We start from the raw sequence: 7,071 nt of genomic DNA on the forward strand, positions 1-7,071 counted from the left end.
TCATTTTGAGGATGGAAGATAATGCATGCATGTGAACACCCAGTGGTGTGTGTGGCACACAGTGGGCACTCCAGGGTGCTGTCATGTCATGCATTTGGTTACTAAGTAAGAGTGTAGGATACTTCAAATCATATTTCTTGGTCTCTTCCTTGCCTCTAGAACAGCGGTTCTCAACCTGTGGGTCGCAACCCCTTTGGGAGTCGAACGACCCTTTCACAGGGGTCGCCTAAGACCATTGGAAAACACATATATAATTACATATTGTTTTGTGATTAATCACTATGCTTTAATTATGTTCAATTTGTAATAATGAAAATACATCCTGCATATCAGATATTTACATTATGATTCATAACAGTAGCAAAATTACAGTTATGAAGTAGCAACAAAAATAATTTTATGGTTGGGGGTCACCACAACATGAGGAACTGTATTAAAGGGTCTCGGCATTAGGAAGGTTGAGAACCACTGCTCTAGAAGATCCCACTTAGATATTCCAATTATTTAGGGACACAATTTGTCCTATTGTAACCTTAGGTCTATGCATAGAGTTTTATAGTAGCTTCTTGTAACCTGGTCTTTCATACTGAAGAGTTTATTTATACTTAAAGAAAGGAATAACATCCTGAAATTGTACTCATGTTCCCTATTTGAGTGTTCTGTTCACAATTCCACTGAGCCTGGGAATGGGGACACTGCTGGTTTCTGTGTGGCTTTTAGTCTGTCTGCCTGATCAATTGTTTACGTGGGAGAATGTAAACTTAACGCCATTTATGCAACACATTTCCCAAAGGAAATTGATCTGCATGAGTATTTACTCAAAATACTTAAAAATAAAGTAACAGTACAAACCACTTCTATATAGGTCCCTAAATGGCAGGATCTATGTCATCATGTTTACTGCAGAACATACAGCTCAGAATACAGTAAATACTTTTTGATTAATATTCCAAAGGTCTGGTTTTAAAGTATGGACCCATCGCCCTTCAGTTCACAGGTCCTACAATCCCCAACGGAAAACACTGTTTTCCTCTGATTACATTTTCCTCCGTTTACCTCTGACACTACAATTAGCACATGGTCTCAGATAAATTATGTTTAAAAGAAAAGGGGAGCCCTAGCTGGTTTGGCTCAGTGGATAGAGTGTCAGCCTGCGGACTGAAGAGTCCCGGGTTCGATTCTGGCCAAGGGCACATGCCCGGGTTGTGGGCTCGATCCCCAGTAGGGAGCATGTGGGAGGCAGCCAATCAATGATTCTCTCTTATCATTGATGTTTCTATCTCTCTCTTCCTCTTCCTTCCTCTCTGAAATCAATCAATAAATATATATTTTAAAAAAAGAAAAGGAGAGAGTAAATGTGTTCTAACAATAAAAGATTATTTTAACAAATTTTATCTTAAGGTATTTTTTAAATACCCAGAAAAAATCCATAACATAAAATAACCAAGTGCAAAACCTCCTATGAGTATGCATTCATCCATCCAATAAACATTTATCCAGTGTGTGTCTCGTGCTCTGGATATAAATTGTTAGGAAACCAGGAAGAGGGACTAAGGAGGGTCGTGTCTTTCTAATGTGTTATTTATTAGTCCTTCATTATTTATGACGTCAGTAAGTGATACTCTGCACTTCGGCAGCACCATTCCTGCAAAGTATCACTCATCTTCCCTTCCTCTGCTTTTCAGCTCTTGAATTTGGGTCAACGAGGAGCCAATCTGGACTCAGAAGACTGACTTATGGAAGGTGAATACACCAAAGGTGAGTTCAGATTGGCCATGAACCTGGCAGAAGTTTTGAGAGTTTTCAGAAATGGCTAGTCGTGACTACTGGTCAGAATTTAAAATTTTCTCTCCCCAGTCTCATCTCAGCCCTCCCTTCGTCTCTCTTATATCACTCCTTAAACATTTCCCTTTTCTTTTTCTATATTGCTTGCATAGTTAGGAAGTTCAGTGGGTGTTCCTGGGGGAAAAAATCTAACAAATGACCTAACCTGTCTTCTTTAGATGTGATGCACAACTGGCCACTGTAGTTTGGTTGGTTTTTTTTTCTTCTTAGCTTGAAATTGGGAAAGAAAGCTTCCGAGAACTATTGTATTTTTTCTCCTCCATCTCAGTTTTTAATATTTTTCAAAGGATTCTGTTCTAAAGTTAGTGATGAAGCAAATGAAAGGGAAAAGTCAGTTCCCTTTTGCTGGTAAACCCAAACCAAACCATTGGAGAAGGAAGACGCTGCTCTCTGTGGAAAAGCAGCTGCAAAGCGTAGGCCCATGTATGATGAGGGGGGTAAGGGACAGAAATACCCACAACGGCCGACAGTGAAAACAGAAAAATGGCCTTTCCTTCCCAACTGTCTCCTCCCAGTGCCCTTTTGTGTAGTATTTATTTCCTCACACCCAGCAGTAGACCACGACCTATTTGCAGAGTGACCGCAGTTCTGCATAGAACTATCTACTATGAGAGACACAAGGGATTATACTCAAGTATTAACAAGCACGAAGCTAAAATCCATCAATGATATTAGCACTTCAGCTGAAAGGAATGGGTCTAAAAGCAAGCGCTTGTTGGAGGAAGTGCTTATGACTTACAGGTGACTCACAATGGGCACAAGATTTTATGACAATCATGTGGGGGAAAAAAGCTGGTTTAACAATTACTAATTTAAAGCATCTAAATAGTGGCTTGGATTTAATTGTGGCTGGTAGAAGCTGATTGTTGCTTGGTTAGGGCCTCTGTAAAGACTGATGGACGGTTTGCTTTGATGTTTTAATTCTATTCGTGGTATATGTAAACCTTCCTGTGTCAGGGTGATTTTCCCTAACTGGGGGTGGTGGTATGTTTCAGTAGGCTTTGCTTAATATTTGCAGTGTTGCCTTTTGTTTGTTTGGCAATACTGCCTGTTTAATATTGAGAAGTATAACTTCACTTGTATTTACTTTGGAGAATATTTGAAGAGTCTTCTTTGTTTTTTGGTTTTGAAGAACCACATATTTGATTGTATCCTACAGTACTTACAATGGACCCCAACAAGGTGAGCTATACTGAGGACATAGGCCATGGGTTATAGGTACTGGCTTAAAACATCTTGTTAATTAATCATTGTGTTTCATTAATTGCTCTATTAAATCAACTTTGCTACCCATGGTAATAGAGAATAAGAATGTACAAAATCCAGAATTTCACTTCAGGTAATAGTCTAACTTTCTTTAGGAAAAGAAGCTAATGAAAATAAAAAGAGAAAAAAAATTTCATTTCTGCTCACTTTGTCTCTGGTAAAGTTGAAATGTACCAAATATTAAATAAGGGGGGGGGGGGACTACATATTTTATGAGCTGTTGGTTCATCAACTCTCACTTAAATTGTTGGTTGTTGTAGATAAATGAGAAACAAGAATTCCTAAGCTTGCTCTTTTTTTTTTTAAGATATTTTTATTGATTTCAGAGAGAAAGAGAGAGGGAGAGATAGAAACATCAATGATGAGAGAGAGTCATTGATCAGCTGCCTCTTGCATGCCCCACACTGGGGATCAAGCCTGCAACCCGGACATGTGCCCTTGACCAGAATCAAACCCGGGACCCTTCAGTCCGCAGGCTGATGCTCTATCTACTGAGCCAAACCGACTAGGGCCTAAGCTTGCTCTTTACATAAACTTTGGTTAACTCATTACCTCAATGTCTTGATCTGTAAGTGTACATATTTGGCCTATTGGAAGGGAGGTGTATGTGAGCTTTTTAAAAATATATATGTTTTTATTGATTTTAGAGAGAGAGGAAGGGAGAGGGAGAGAAACATCAATTGGTTGCCTCCTGTATGCACCCCAACCAGGGATTGAACCTGAAACCTGAGTGTGTTCCCTCACCTGGAATTGAACCAGCGGCCTTTCAGTGCACCAGACAATGCTCAACCAACTGAGCCACACCAGCCAGGGCTATGTGAACCTTCTGAAATGATTTTTCACTCCTTCAATATCAGAACTTTTTAGGTCTTCCCTGCTGTAATAGTCAAGAAAAACTAACTCCAAGTGTGATGTGTATAGAATACCTTTGATGACCAACTTCAGGGAATCTTTAGACTAAATAATTCATTATTATTAATTTTTCCCCAGAATTGATTTTTGTAAAAAATACTGTATCTGAATATTGTCTTGACTTCATAGCACCTATTTAAGAGATCAAGCTTTTAGAAGTAGGTAATCTATTAATTGCTTTTATGATTTGCCAAGTAGAAAGCTGCTCTCATTCCTGTCCTTACAGGATAGTTTAGGGAAGTGAAGTCTACAGATATTACTTCAAATTGCCTGACTTCTCAACTAGTATTTAGATATTAGATACTAACCCACTACTAAGAATAGTCCTTCTTAGAGTTCCTGCTTGCTTTTCTATCTTATAAATGACTAGAGGCCCAGTGCACAAATTCATGCATATTGAAAGGAAATTAATTAGAAGAAATATTTTAATATTGCTATTTGCCCTTTCTCTATAATATAAGTGTCAACCAAATTCACAATCAACAATGACAGATGGAAACACATGCGTGCGATTGGCACCAGCAAGAGCTTTATATATATAGATAAAGTTGCTTAATTAGACATGCTTTCTGATTTAGCTAAACTTTTTCCAGCCCAGTGAAGCACCTCAACTTCTCTTTCAGGTAATTGTCAGCAACACAGCAGTAAATATCAACACGAAGCAGATTACTATTGTAGATCATGCAGGGAGAACAGGGTAAAATATTTAACTGCAGCAGTGTTTGACTATATTCTGCGCAGTGAGAAAACCTGAAGTCATTTTCAAGGTCCACCATTTCTTTCTTCTTTTCAGTCGGGTCAAGTTTCTAAGCTTTCTAAATCTCCATTTTCTGGCTAATGAAAAGAAAATAGGATTCCATTGAGTCTCCTATCTACCTACTCCAGGACTTCTGTGAGGATTAAATGAGATGAGGCCTGGGAAAATGCTTCACAGACATTTGGTTACAGTGTAAAATGTTCCCACCTGGCTATAAAGCAAGTTGTGTTCCTGGGCTGAAGAAACTGCAAAGAGGCTAGTCGCTAGGGAGAGGAAGCTGGGCGTTGCTATGTGATGCCATTACCCAGTGCCCACAGCAACTGTTTCCAGGTGGGCTGGGCTGTGGGCCGCATTTTGTGCCATGGGCTCTGGGCAGCATAGGCTGCAATTTGGTGGACTGTTGCTCTGGGGTGGTGGTGGGGACTGTGTCCCACTCAGGGGAAGCTGAGTGTTGCTTTGTGGGCACCAGATCCACAGTGCCATTTCTCTGTGTGTGTCATGGCAGCTCCTGCGTTGAGTGTCTGCCCCCTGGTGGTCAGTGTGTGTCATAGCGACTGGTCAGATGGTCAGACACTTAGCATATTAGCCATATATATATATATATATTTTTTCTGTGAGTGCTTTGGAAAAGGAAAAGTTATAGCAATTCTAAGGCAGTAGTCTGATACTTCTTTTCACAATTTGTCTCTGCTCATATCTTTTGGATTATAAAATGGTTTCGGCTACATCCATGTTTTTTGTTTCTCATGAGTTAATTTTAAAAGAAAATTTGTGCCTGACCAGTGTGGCTCAGTGACTGAGCGTTGACCTGTGAATCAGGAGGTCACAGTTCGATTCCTAGTCAGGGCATATGCCCAGGTTGTGGGCTCGATTCCCAGTGGGGAACATGCAGGAGGCAGCCGATCAATGATTCTCTCTCATCATTGATGTTTCTATCTTTCTCCCTCTTCCTTCCTCTCTGAAATCAAGAAAAATATTTAAAAAAATAAAAAGAAAAGAAAATTTGTACAAATAAATAAGGATAGTTGGGAATTAATAAAGAATTCTTTAAATATCTGTGCTAAAGTATATTCCATAACTAATATTTACTTTCAGACTATTAACAGTTTATGTGAGTTTTATAAATTCTGGTGGCATGGTTAATTTTTAAAACACTGATTCTCAAACGTCATGTGCATATGAGTCACCTGGCCATCTTGTCAAAATACACTTTCTGACTGAGTAGGCCTGGCACAGAAAGAGATCCTTTATTTTAACAAGCTGCCAGGGACTGTGATGCTAGTCTGTAAAAAGACACCATTTAAAGTCAGTTGGTTGTGGCTTTGGCCCAGTAGCTCAGTTGATTAGAGTGTTACCCCAACATGTCAAGGTTTTGGGTTCCATCCCTGGTCAGGGCACATACAAGAATCAACCAATGAATGCATAAGTAAGTGGAACAACAAATTGATCTCTCCCTTTCTCTCTAAAATAAATAACTTTAAAAAATTTTAAAGTATTCAAGCTGGGTTGGTTGTACCTTTCTGGTGGTGGAGTGACCTATACATTAGGGTTGTTAACATGTTAATTAGTAGAATGCTCTTGAAAAGTCTTAATAAGGTAGGGTCTGATAAATTCAAGCATTCTCTACAATTGCTTTTAAAAAATAAAAGCTTGGTATTCAGTGTAAGCAAATTGAATTTTGCAAACATTATAGTTTTACATACCTTGTGACCTTAATGATGAGTCCAATTTTCTAATGCAACTGATGAGTTGTATTAAGAAAAATAAACTAAGCCAACAGATTTATTGTATGGGATGAATTCATAGCATGTGCAGAATTTTGGGGGTGAATTATCAGTGTTAAGTGGTTAATAGAGCATAATACAGTAAACTTTAAGTGAATTCAGTAACATGGTAAAATATTATGTACAATTGGGCAGAGGTTGTTTTATTGTTACTAGAGGCCCTATGCACGAAAATTCGTGCAAGAGTAGGCCTTCCTTCCCCTGGCTGCTGGCACTGGCTTCCCTCTGGCACCCAGGACCCAGGCTTCCCTTCTTCAGCTGCCGGCAGGCACCTGGGACCCAGACTTTGCTGTGGCCGACCTGGGACCTGGGCTTCGCTCTGACCCTGGCTTCATCCGGATGGACATCTGTTCTAATTAGCATATTACCCTTTTATTATAGATACACTGACATATACTAAATGCTCAGATTACATAGTACCTTCTCAATAATTTCTTTAATGTTAGATTATGTTTATAAATAGTTTAACGTCCCAGGGAAGAGCACCGCAGCGCCAAAACGCTACAT

This window comes from Myotis lucifugus, unplaced genomic scaffold (genome assembly GCF_000147115.1).
Source record: "Myotis lucifugus unplaced genomic scaffold, Myoluc2.0 scaffold_95, whole genome shotgun sequence".
Taxonomy (NCBI): Eukaryota; Metazoa; Chordata; class Mammalia; order Chiroptera; family Vespertilionidae; genus Myotis; species Myotis lucifugus.